Source organism: Mus musculus, chromosome 7 (genome assembly GCF_000001635.26).
Source record: "Mus musculus strain C57BL/6J chromosome 7, GRCm38.p6 C57BL/6J".
NCBI classification, from domain to species: Eukaryota; Metazoa; Chordata; class Mammalia; order Rodentia; family Muridae; genus Mus; species Mus musculus.
The window spans coordinates 71,254,186-71,267,968 of record NC_000073.6 but is presented as its reverse complement, the minus strand read 5'-3'; the positions used below and the strand labels follow the sequence as shown (position 1 = coordinate 71,267,968).

The 13,783-nt window shown below is 39.7% G+C and overlaps 1 long non-coding RNA gene across 1 annotated transcript in view; it reads left to right on the top strand.

The window, feature by feature from the left end:
- The first annotated feature begins 2,502 nt into the window (after positions 1-2,502).
- The window catches only part of Gm36212, a 30,822-nt gene continuing 19,541 nt past the window's right edge, over positions 2,503-13,783 (top strand). Inside the window, exons 1-2 of the long non-coding RNA XR_882211.2 lie at positions 2,503-2,560; positions 5,739-5,798. This is a non-coding gene — a long non-coding RNA (predicted gene, 36212). The remainder of the gene's footprint in view (positions 2,561-5,738; positions 5,799-13,783) is intronic.

The following is a 13,783-nucleotide window of genomic DNA, read 5'->3' as shown; positions in this document are numbered from 1 at the left end:
AGTGTGGACACTATGCCCCTCCTTAGATTTGGGAACAAAACACCCATGGAAGGAGTTACAGAGACGGAGTTTGGAGCTGAGATGAAAGGATGGACCATGTAGAGACTGCCATAGCCAGGGATCCACCCCATAATCAGCATCCAAACGCTGACACCATTGCATACACTAGCAAGATTTTATTGAAAGGACGCAGATGTAGCTGTCTCTTGTGAGACTATGCCGGGGCCCAGCAAACACAGAAGTGGATGCTCACAGTCAGCTAATGGATGGATCATAGGGCTCCCAATGGAGGAGCTAGAGAAAGTAGCCAAGGAGCTAAAGGGATCTGCAACCCTATAGGTGGAACAACATTATGAGCTAACCAGTACCCCGGAGCTCTTGACTCTAGCTGCATATATATCAAAAGATGGCCTAGTCGGCCATCACTGGAAAGAGAGGCCCATTGGACTTGCAAACTTTACATGCCCCAGTACAGGGGAATACCAGGGCCAAAAAGGGGGAGTGGGTGGGCAGGGGAGTGGGGGTGGGTGGATATGGGGGACTTTTGGTATAGCATTGGAAATGTAAATGAGTTAAATACCTAATAAAAAATGGAAAAAAAAAAAAAAACTCAGTATCTTGGGATAGGACAAACACAGCCTATCCTGTGATGGTAGGAAGGGACTAACAGGTTCTGGTTTGCCAGCTTTCACAGCTATTTTGTGGTACAGAAATAACTTTTAGTCTGAATAGAAAATGCTGTTTAAATTTTCTTCTTTCTTTTTTTCCTTTCTTTCATTTAAAACATTTCCTTCTGGAACATGGGGAGATGGCTCAGTGGTCAGAGGCACTGGCTGCTACTCCAAAGAAACTGGGCTCAATTCTCAGTAGGCAAATGACAGGTGATAAATATCCCTGAGTTCAATCCCAGGGGATGTGGGCTCAGTGTGCACTGTGTACAGGTGATGCACAGACATGCATCCAGAAAAACAGCCACACACATCAAAATAATAATAATAATAATAATAATAATAATAATAATAATAATAATTTAAATATATATGTACACACACATGCGTACATACATACATACATACATACATATATACATACATAAAATGCTTTTCTAAAATGAAAAGGAATTGGGGAGAGGGCTATTCAGTGAGATGGCTTAACAGGTAAAACTGTTTGCTTCCCAAGTTTGATGACTGAAGTTTGGTCTTTCTGATTGCAGAAAGTTGTTTTCTGAAGATTGTATTTATGCTCTATTATGTTCACATACCCATACAAACAAACAAACAAACAAATAACTGAAAACACATTTACTTTATGACATCTGAAATCCTGTGTGATGACTGTGCTGCGGCAGATAGAAGAAGGCACACTTAAGCTTGAGGCCTTATTGGGGACATGCTCCAACTCCAAAGTCTGACTTTTCTCTTGCTGAACTCCAGGACTCCTGATTCACCTAGAATAACTAGTCTGCCTTTGAATTTCAGAGACCCGTGGTGGTCTGAGATTCTGAGAGCCATTGTTAGATGCATGGTAAATAGCAAGAAATGAAATTCTGCTTTTTGTGATTGTGTGCTAAAGGGTGATCGCAGGGCATGCTGCCCGATGAAGCTTGCACTCCGTGGATCTAGCGCTTTCCTCTTCTGCCGTTATGATCTCAGAGAGGAGACTCTGTCCTTGGGTTGTCACGATGGCATTTCCATTGCTCACTGGCTATTTCATGCCATCCTGCACACTCAGTCTAACACTGGTACCAGAATGTCAGATAGCAAGGGCTCCCTATCTCTGTTTGCAACTATGAGAGATTTGTCTGGTTTAGGACAGGAACAGCTGGGAGGCATTTTTGCTCAAGGAGAAGGATGACATGTTGCCGAACTGTCCCTCTTGGGAGGAAAAATAAAGAAATACCAACTCACTAATTAAAAAGAAAGCTGATGGCTAATAATTCCAGTTAACTGTAAACATGCTATAAAACTCCAGTTTCTCCTTTCTAAAGCCTAGCAGAAATTTGAATACCAAGAGCTTTCTGATATATAAGTACCAAATAATACTGTCTCAATAAAAGTTACGCGTGAGGTTAACTACACAATTGGCTAATAACATTGCCTGACATAATCTATGCAAAATCACAGGCAGGTTGAATTTTGGAGGGTATACACAGGTTTTATTGAACACTTGCTGCCTGTGAAAAATGTCTCACTCATGACCAGCCAGGCAGGTCCTCTCTGTGTAAGCATGCATATATACACTATTATATATGTGTGCATGTGTGTTTATATGGATATCAAAGTATTAGACACCTCCTGTGACTTCCAGTCTTTTCATAGAGTCTCTTATTCTTCAAGCCAGCTTCCGCTTGGGTGTCTCTGTATATCCAATGGGAAAAAAAATATCAGATCTTTACTTCATTTGTGTGCTGTTAAATTTATTTACCCACAAAACCTTCAGCCTCTGTAAATCCCTCTGTGATCTCATAGACAGGTTCGTTGGCATCACCTCCTGGTCAGCAGTTCCAGAGATGCAGTGTGATGGGATTGTATACAGTGGCTTCAAGAGGCAGCAACACAAGGTACCTTGAACTTTGCTGTGTGATCTTGCCTCTGACTGGGAAAACACAGAGGATGGTTGGCTCAAGTCTCGGGATGTATATAAGTCTGAGAAGCGATAGACTGTTGTATAAAATTCTTTTTCCCTTTTCATTGTTAGCACATCCTTTACATACATCTATTTAGCTGCTTTTTAATAAGCATACCTATAAGAAATGAATAATGCCATGCTGTGAATAATGTTTAAAAGACTGGTAGGATGGATACTGAGACCTGGTTAGAGAATATCAACATTGAGTCTTTTACACGTTTGTTTTCAAATCAATACCAGTATATCTGTTAGATAATATCAAGAAATTGTACTTTTTAAAAATTTGCAGTGAAATTATTGTAAATGAGATTTCCCTTCACCACCGTGGAGGGCAGAAGGTAGATAGTTACCATAACTGCTTGGAGACAGTCAGCACACTGGAGGACCAAGGAATCTGGTTCACAACCTTGAATTCTGTGTGGTGGGCAATGTGGCTGCATCCACAGAATAGTGGTCCTCCACATGCCAGGCAAGAAGTTAAACACCAGCCTTGGTTGTTCTTTTTTTTTGGAGGCAGGGTGTTGAGACAGGGTTTCTGACTGTCCTGACACTCACTCTGTACACCAGGCTGGCCTCAAACTCAGAAATCTGCCTGCCTCTGTCTCCCAAGTGGGATTAAAGGCATGTGCTACCACTGCCCAGCAAACACCAGCCTTTTAATGAGTAAAGATCTAGACTATGGAAGGAGGTACTGAAGCAAAAAATGCAAATGCTGATGAAGGTTGGGCAATTGCAAAACACTAGTTCTTACCTCTTTCTTGGAAGAGGATACCAGACTCAACATGGCTAAAAAGAGGGCATATAAGAATGCATGTTCCTTCCATCTCAGGCTTTGCTTCATAGAGGAAGGTCTAGAGCCCATCAAGCCACTATACTAATAAACTGAGAACAAAGTGACCCAATTTTTTAAGATTCTGCTGTGGAGAAAACAGGCTCCTAACTTTGAGCTGGGTGTTGTGATGCCTCCTAACCCTGCCATTTTAAGGTCATGGAATTTGCAAAATAACATGACCACAGCTGCACTGTCCAAGCTTGTGACCCTGAGTCATGACCCCATGTACTCTGCAATTACATAATAATAATGTTTATTCTGTGCTTATAAAAATAGACATAAGGACAAGAAAAGGCACAAGAGCCATTTTAGTGACGGATCCAGAGCTCATCCACTTAGTCCACAAATGGAATGTTGTTTTCTCAATGAAAATCTAGGTTTGCCTTATCTCAGGGAGTCTACCTTGTAATGAAATTGACAAAAGACCAGCCATAGAAATGTAATTCTAAGTAGTGATGGAATCCTAGAATAACCTAAGACTGAATGTGTTGGTGAAGAGACCTGGAGACCTGGGGCTGCTTTAGATTTAGATCAGGTCAGGTTCCCTAGCAGAAGTCACACTTGACCCAAGACCCACAGAGGTGAGAGGTAATCTGTTCCACTCAAAGCAGGAAATAACTGACTACAAGATCCCTAAGGCAGGAACAATCCTGGCTTGAAGAACGGGAATTGAAATGATCTGTACCTGTCTTTATACCGCTGTTCTCTCTTATTAACACCCCCTCCCTTTCTTCTTCTACATTTGGACATGAGGCAAAAAGTCTGTTGGATGACATAATGCATCCAGCAGCCTGGGGCTCTCTGAGTCCCTAGCAACCAGGGTATGGCTGATCTGTGATTAAAACTGAACTTGTAAGTAGAAGATTGGCTTATTACAAGCATTGGAGAGACAGATCCCACCAACATCCCAAACTGCCGCTGTCAGAATGGTGGAAAGAGCCATCTCCAGAGAGCATTTCTCTAGCTTGGACACTGTTTCCCAGTATGAAAGGATGGACATTATAAAGGCATGTTTCATAACCTCACCATTTCTACGAACTGCGACCCAGCTTAGCACATTGTCAATCTCACGGAATAATAATGAAGTGGCTGATAATGAACAAGCTTATGAAAGAACCTACTAGAAAAGTGGCAAAACTGCAAGAGATGGACACTCAAAGCTTTGGAAATATATGAAAAACAATCTCTACTTTCATAAACTCAAGTTTTACGAGTATTCTCTATCTTCAATGGACTCTTTTAAGTATGTTGCATTCATCACTAAAATAAATCCTGGGTTTTGGTAATTGGAGAATGGTTACTAGTCTCTTAGTGGGTATACCTCAAGGGTTATATTTATCTCTTCCTTACATATATCCATTGATAAATAGCATGGGACATGGAGAAAATGGTTAAAAGTTTGTAAAATCATCATCTCTGAACTATATAACTCATTTACAAATGTGTGGGATGCTGCATATATGTCTTCTTTCCCCCAACCTCTCCCTTAGCTTTCATGATCATCACTTCCATTGTTTCTATTTCTCACTTTCTTTAGCCCTTTCCTACCACTTGAGATTGTAGGGATGGGTCTTCATGCTCTAAGTGGCTCTGTTGTTGCTCTGTATGTACACAGATGGTCTTACTTTCTTTTTCCACTGTAGTGATAAAATATCCTGACAAAAGCATTTTAGGGAAGAAAGGGTTTATTTTAGCTCACAGTTCAGTGTATAAACAGTCATGGTGTAGAGGACAAAGCATCAGGAGTTTCAGGAAACTTGACACATTGTATCCACAACCAGGAACCAGAGGGATGAACTAAAGCTAGCAGTGCTTACCTCACATTCTGCATGTTGGGCAGTCCAGCATCCTTCATCCCTGGAAATGGTCATACTGGTAATTAAGATGGGTCTTCCTCAAGTGATGAAATCTAGATAACCCAGGTGATTCAAGGTCTTGTTAAGCTGACAGTTGTCATTAACCACTACACAGGCATTGGAGGAGTCATAAAGCCAGTCTCAGAACTAACTCAGCCATGTAAGTGTGAGAACCCTGGTCAAAACTGAACCTTTTTGATTTCCAATATTTTCTCTGTAGTAGTAAATCATAACCGCTTCTCAAATAATCTTTACAGTGCTGAAAAATATCTAAGTTAAGGCATGAACATTGGCAAAAAGAAGCTAAATGAAACTGTGGGTTTGGCTAAGCTGTCTATCAGAGGAGGATTATAAAGGAATTCTGATTCAAGATTCCATGAAATTTCAAAGTTTTATTCTTTATCATTCTCTTTTGCCTCCAGCCTTGTGTCCACACTGAAGTTATTTTAGCTTCACAATGTATGGAAGATAGAAGTTGTCATGTAAGTATCCCTATAACATTCTATTTGTAGATAAATGAGCATTCTCTAAGGAAAATGAAAGCCATGATTCCAAAAATATACAGAAATAGAACATTCTGTGGCATTAGCAGACCCTTCCTTCTTTGCTGTACAGTCTTTCACACCAATTCCCATTGGTTCTAGCAGAGCAAGATAAAATTATGTTAGAGATATACCCTGATGGATCCTTGTGGACCCACAGAAATTCTGCATGATATTTCCTTTCTACAAAGGGAAGAGATTGGCATTTCTATTCAGGAAAAGAACTGCACTGTGAGTATAGAAAATCCATCCTCAGATGGAGAAGGTTGTGGTTCAAGGCTTAGGAAGAACTTTCTGAAGGGTGCTATGGAGAGAAGCAGGGCCATGCCGGCTTAAGTCTGGCATTGCCTGATTTGCACATGTAAACTATCCAGCTTGAATAGTTCTTTGCATGTTACCTTGTTTTATATACATCTATCAAAAAATTTATTTCCCTTCAAAAATCCATCTGTCATTATCAAAACTCTTCAAATATAGATGAGTTTGAAGAGTGGCGATTGTTATAACTAGAAAAGTTTACTGGTTTCTGTTTAAATTCCTCCTATAGAAAGATTATATTTAATTCCTTGATTAACCTAAAGAGAGACTATGAAATGAAAGTCATAGGTCATATATTTAAGGGTGAGAAAAAAGTGAATCAGGCATTATAGTTTTAGTTCTTTATCTGAACCACTGGTGAGCCACTCTGGAAACTGCTAGCTGGATATGACATCATCTCTCTTTGTCCCAATTCTCAACATGATTGATTAGAAGTTTGAGGAGATGGCTCAGTCAGAAAGTACTTGCCCTGCAAGTATAAGGACTAGAGGTTGATTCCTAGCAAGGACCTTGTATTAGTTAGGGTTTTACTGCTGTGAACAGACACCATGACCAAGGCAAGTCTTATAAAAAACAACATTTAATTGGGGCTGGCTTACAGATTCAGAGGTTCAGTCCAATACCATAAAGGTGGGAGCATGGCAGCATCCAGGCAGGCATGGTGCAGGAGGAGCTGAGAGTTCTATGTCTTCATCCAAAGGCTGCTAGTGGAAGACTGACTTCCAGGCAACTAGGGTGAGGGTCTTAAGCCCACAACCACAGTGACACACCTATTCCAACAAGTCCACACCTCCAAATGGTGCCACTCCCTGGTCCAAAAATATACAAACCATCACAGACCTGGTGTTGTGGTGAATACCTGTCATCCCAGCACTGGGGATGTGGTTGGGGGACAAAGATCTCTAGTTTTGCTGGCCTGCCTGTCTAGGTAACCTGTGATGTCAAGGTTCTGAAAGAGACTTGTGCCAAAAAATAAGGTGTACAGTGAGAGAGGAAGAACATGATGTTGGCTTTGTGTCTGTCATACACACGCATGTGTATGGACAAGAACTTACACACATGTTCACACATCAGAAAATACAATGGCAGTGGCCAGCACTACTGAAGGCAGCTTGTAAATCTTTGCTGGAAGTTTCTATCACCGGTCATTGACAGGACCATGGATTTCAACTCCTCCAGAGAAATGCCAAGTGAGAGTTATTCATATGATAAAGTTTATGATTTGTTGGTATCAAAAGAAAAGCAATGTGCACACCCCCTTTAAATTTCTTGGGTCTCTACTGAAACAGAATAGTATATCTTTATTAGCAAATGGAAACATGATTCCAAGTCTCACCTCAGAGTCCTGGGGTAAATGACTGCTTTGATAGTGGTCTTTGAGCACATAAGAGGCTGAGCCCCAAAGACTGAAGGGGTAACAATTCTTAGAGCTCTGTGTGGTACCAAGTCATCCACATTCCTCTGTCCCACTTAGAAATATCACAGGCGGCCTCTGCCTCACTGCCTGGTTGAGTGATCCCTATACAAGCGTCTTTGTAGGTTTTTGAGTAAAGGTTTCCCTTATTAATTTCACCAGCCAGCATTCACTTAGCATCTGCTTTGAGGCATAATTGACAGGCAAGGTGACACCCGCTTGAGAGAGAGCCATAAATCAGAAATAATTTCCAAAATTGGCTGAGGGGCTGAAGTGTTGAATAGGCAAATACAGGTAAAAATCTCTTTATTAGGGCTGACAGGGACAGCACGTGTCAGCGAAGTGTTCCCTAATGTACTGGGGGAGATTAATTTTAGGGCCCTTCTATGCTGTGTGTTTCTTAACAAGTTCACCACGCAGGCCCCTAGGAGGGCAGAGGAGGGGCTGGAGATGAAGTCCCCAAGGCAAGGAGCTGCTTTGCTGCCAAATCCTCCATGCTTGCAATTACTCTGCTGTTTTAGATTCTATTTGCATTTTGCATCATCTGTGGAAAAGAGCAATAAGTCAAAATTCAAAAGACATGGCAAGATAATGAAGGTAAATGAAGGGAAAAAAAGGTGTTCACTGGTAAGAAAATTATCTGTGAGATAGAGAAACTAAGAAAAACTTCCATGGAAAATATGATAAGGGGAAGTTGAAATAAAATGGGTAGGCAATGGATACAGCTCAGACTATGCCCCGGTTTGTTCCCCAGCGTTGCATAAAGTGGAGTGGGTGCTGCTTGCCTGTGATGCTGGCTCTCAGGAGGTAGAGGCAGGAGGGCCAGTGGTTCAAGGTCACCATTATCTCCATGGTAAACTCAAGGCAAGCCTGGTCTACATGAGTCCCTGATTGATTAAATGATTAGATAGATTGATAGACAGACAGATGGATAGATAGATAGATAGATAGATAGATAGATAGATAGATAGATAGATAGATAGATGATAGATACATAGATACATAGATACATACATAAATAGATACATAGATCTATACATAGATAGATACATAGATGGAGAAACATAATCTCTTTCAATACTACTACTTAATAATAATAGTAGTAAAAAATTAATAATAATAAATGCTTTGTAAAGACTACATTACCATTTTCCCACTGGCTCATCTATATTCAGGCATAGGCCATCTATACTGTAATTTTGTCCACTTTGATTAAAAACATAAAATTTGATCACTTCATAAACTATGTCAGAGAGATGCTATGTCGTGATTTTTAAGGACACAGCTCTTTCTTCCTCTAAGTATCCTGTGAAATATATTTTCCAATTTACAACTGAAAATAGGAAACAAAATGAAAAGTGTGCTCTGGGGGAAACATTCAAGTGTATTCAGAGGAGTTGGTGGAGGAAAGTTAACCACAGTCATCGCCAGGGTTTGTAAAAGACGGTAGTCTAGAGAATTGAAAGCGTGAATGTCATAAATAAGCTTCACTTTGAAGAATAGGAAATGATGATATTCCCTAACTAGCACTGGGAACATGACGCTCTTGCGGAAGGAGATTCATTGGATAAGTCAAAATTTGAGGAAAAAAAAAAAACATACTAGACAATTACCTGAATTTGGCAGGAATGCTGTGTCTGATAGTGTACTATGCAATTATCCTATCTTGTTATTAGAAAACTTACCAGGTTCCTGTTATGGTTAGTAGGCTTAGGACAATTGGAGAAGCTCAAAGGGGCAGAGCTATAAACACAAGACTGTCTAGGTCGCCCACTATGTGTTTACTATTTAAAGTATCACTAAATCAGGAGTCTTTGACTCACTGGTCCACAGCATAGGGTGGCAGGCAGATGGCAGGTCAAGCCCCAGTGTCTCATGTGGATTCCAGGTATCGCAACAGAGGAAGGCAAAGACACAGTGTATGGGAATTAGCTATGTACATTTGGCAGCTCATTCATTGCCTACAAGAGAAACTGGGTAGCCATGTACCCAGGTGTAACTAGAGGTTTTCTTACTAGAAGAAAGCAAGGGCTAGAGAGATACCTGGGCACTGAAGAGTTCATGGTGATCTTCCAAAAAGACTTGGGTTCAGTTCCTAGCACTTACATCAGGGTGCTAGTTCCCAGCTGCCTGTAGCGCCTGCCTGTTCCTGGGGCATCAGACACCTTTAACCTTGATGGGCACCGCACTTGTACTCATATGTATTATATATCTACTCACAGAGACACACATGTGCATGAGCAAAAAACCAAAAACAAAATCTAAACAAAAAGACACAGCAAGAATTAACATCCTATAATATTCAGTCAGCAGTCTCTCTTTTAGTCTCAGTTGTTCTTTCAGGTTAGACTACAATATTAGTTTATTAATTTTCTCTAGATTAACAGAACAAACTGGTGTGCAATTCTAAAGCCTGTGGCATTCTTCTTTTGACATAGGAATAAAATGTATACGAACCAATCTAATTAATTTTTTAAATATATTCAGCAGGTTAAAGTCAGCCCAACCCAACAAATTTGAAAAGCTAGTATCTTCATTTCCCACAAGTCAGAAACTATTTTATGTATAAGGCACTGGGCTGGTTCTGAAAGGATTTATGAAACATAAGTATGGATGGAAAACTGTGTGCATTTTTAGATGTGTCATGGTAAAATAGAGAGAAAGATAGAAACAGGTAAAGTCAGAGGCTGGTCGGAGGAGATGTTGTCCTCAATGCTAAGCCTTGAAATCTCTAGGCCACAGCTCAACCGTCTCATGGTTGCTTGATTTGGACGAACTCCCAAAGCATATGTGAGATGTAATGGGCTCTAACTTCTGTCTTTCGTCTCTGACTCCTGTGCATGTTCCCTTAAGTCAGATAGCATAGTGGAGTGTCTCCATCACTGTGTGGATGTCGCTGATGAATCTACTTAGGTTTTATGAGAATAAATTTGCATGGCTTCCTGTGAATTTTGTGAATAGCGTATTGTCAGCATTTCAGATGTAAGAGTAGTTTTAACTTTCAATCTATCTTTAAAGAAACATTTCTTATAAAGAGGTATACTTGGGTCTTCTCAAAAATGATCCTAATATTTTTCCCATAGGCTACACTTAACTTACAAGGATTTAGTTCTCTAACTTTTGGCATTGCTTCACCATTTGTCCCCCAACATTTTCAACATTCCCAACATCTCTCGTTTTTCCCCCCTTGTGTTCCTTACTATAGGCATTCTTCAATCTTGTTTCTTAATGGCTGCTTGAGACTGTGGTACCCAAGGCTTCCTTATCACAGTCTGCCTTGACTTAGTTTCATACTATCTGTTGTGCAATGACACACAACTTCTTGTTGTGTTGTTTTGTTTTTCAAGACAAGGTTTCTCTTTGTAACAGCCCTGACTGTCCTGGGCTTGCATTATAGATGACACTGACCTCAATCTCACATATATCTGCCTGTCTCTGCCTCTCGAGTGCTGGGATTAGAGTCGTGTGCCACCACGCCCAGCTGGCATAAGCTTTTAATAGCAGACTTCATTTGCATTTCCACCTTATGGTACTTTTTCTATATACTTTATATATATATGTATATATATATATATATGTATACATATACACACATATATGCATATATATACACATACCCCATGAATATGTATATAAAATACATGCACATGCATGTATATATATGGACGTTTTTATTTTTCAGCATTGATTATTGAGCTCAGGATCAGCACAGGCTAGACTAACACTGCCCCTGAGCTTCAGTCTATGCGTCCCCTATATACATGGCAATGGAGTTCCTCTAAGTTGCTCAAAGTGGTCTTTAACTTTTTCTGGTCCAGGCAGTCCAATCACAATCCCTAAACTGAGACTTTCTACTTAGATGCTTCTAGGTTGTGCCACACTGACAGGTAAGTCTAACCAGCACAACCTTCCTTCATTTTTTTCCTGGAGCCTAAGCCTAAGAAGTGGAAATATCTATATCTCTCTTACTCTCGCTCTCTCTCCAGTTTCTCCATTATGTTCAGTGCTCACATATGAAATGCTCTCTTATTTTAATATATATGTACATATATTCTGGTGCACATAGAGGCATGTGGAGGTCCTCAGCCACTTCAAACTACAAATACACATTATCATACTTAATTTTATTTTATTGTTTTAGCAAGAGTTTGAATTCTGGGCTTGAACTCACATCCTCATGCCTACAAGGCATCCTCCTAGACCTTGTCTCTTCTTTCCCTCTAAAGATATCATTCTTACCACACAACCAAAGGTCTACTAGTGCTTAATGTCAAATTTAATGTTGTATTCACTGTGGAAAATTTCCTCAAACTCACAAATACACAGCAAACACAGAAGGATTCTCTTGCTTCTAACATGTTTCCTACTCACCAGTTCTAATACATTTTTGCTATTTACTTACTCACTCTGCAATACATGTGTGTGTGTGTGTGTAACTGTATACACACACTATACACACACACACACACACACACACACACACACACACACACATATAAATATGTTGAGAGCCTTTCTTCAAGAAATGTGCTTTCTTGGGCATAGGAGTAATGTTTTAACTATTTTACTCAAAAGCTACTTGAGGCCTCATTAATAAGTTTGTTGGAAGATATTAGCGAATATAATAATGGCAATTTTCTTATTTGAAATTGTAGAAAATAATTAATAGGAAGTTGTCCTTTTCATATAATAAATCTTCCCAAATACATTAAAAGACATAATGAAGCACTCTACATATACACATACACTTACTGTGTATACACTATTTTAACATAAACATGAGTATCTATAAACAGGCAGACAGGATGTCTGACTCTGCCAAACATAAATATACTCAAATGTATTGATAACCCCATGTGTCGTGACCATTTGTCTTATTCTGTGTTGGGTACAAGTGTTTAATGTAGGCTTTAAGAATTTATAGACTATAATAAACAAAAGCATCAAATTATGCTGAAAGAGCTGAATTCAATTCAGGAAACATCACTGTCAGTGTAAAACACACTAAGGGAATTTTCTGTGATGGAAACTTTTAAAAAGTGTTGTAAACAGTTCAATGTGTGTTTTTCTAAAAGCAACACTCGCCTCCATTGCACATTGCTTAGGATCTGCCATACTTCCTTTGGAGTTCAGTACATGATAATATCTTTTGAGAGATAGAGATTGATGAATGATCATCAAAATGTCAGGCAAAAACTACAATTTTAAATTATTTAAATGCATAAGAATGATGTAAAGCAGAATTTGGGTAGGATTGTAATACCTCTAAGACAGCACAATATATCTTCTTTTTTTATTATTATTATTACGTATTTTCCTCAATTACATTTAGAATGCTATCCCAAAAGTCCCCCATACCCTCCCCACACTTCCCTACCCACCCATTCTCACTTTTTGGCCCTGGCGTTGCCCTGTACTGGGGCATATAAAGTTTGCGTGTCCAATGGGCCTCTCTTTCCAGTGATGGCCGACTAGGCCATCTTTTGATACATATGCAGCTAGAGTCAAGAGCTCCGGGGTACTGCTTAGTTCATGATGTTGTTGCACCTACAGGGTTGCAGATCTCTTAGCTCCTTGGATACTTTCTCTAGCCCCTCCATTGGGGGCCCTGTGCTCCATACAATAGCTGACTGTGAGCATCTACTTATGTGTTTGCTAGGCCCCAGCCTTCTAAGTGATGTCTAAGTGATATATGTCATTTATATATACTATACATTATATATTATCTTATTATATATATAATAATAGTAATTTGGAAAAAACTGGAGGTGATGAGGAGGTGGTGATGTTGGAGGTGGTGATGGTGGTGGTGATAGTGTTTGTGAGAATGGCACTGCTGCTGCTGCTGCTGCTGCTGCTGCTGATTTTAGTGGATTGGGACAAAAACAACTTTTGAACAAGTTTTTTCACATTTATTCACCAAATGGCCTTTCCATGAGTTACCTGCTCTTAGCCAATTTTAGCAGATTTTGTTTGCCTTTGTTTACTCTTGATTCTACATGGTTTTTCCTTTTATGTATATTTCAAATAAGTTCTCTAAATTGGCCTTAGCTTTTCAATAGTTTGCTTACTGCATAAAAGGTTGAAGCACAGAATCAAATGCTTATTCTCACAGAGGACTCAAGCCTGGTCTAACTCAATAACCTTTCAAAAATATTCTGATGCAAATGCAGGGGAGATGGCATATAGGTCA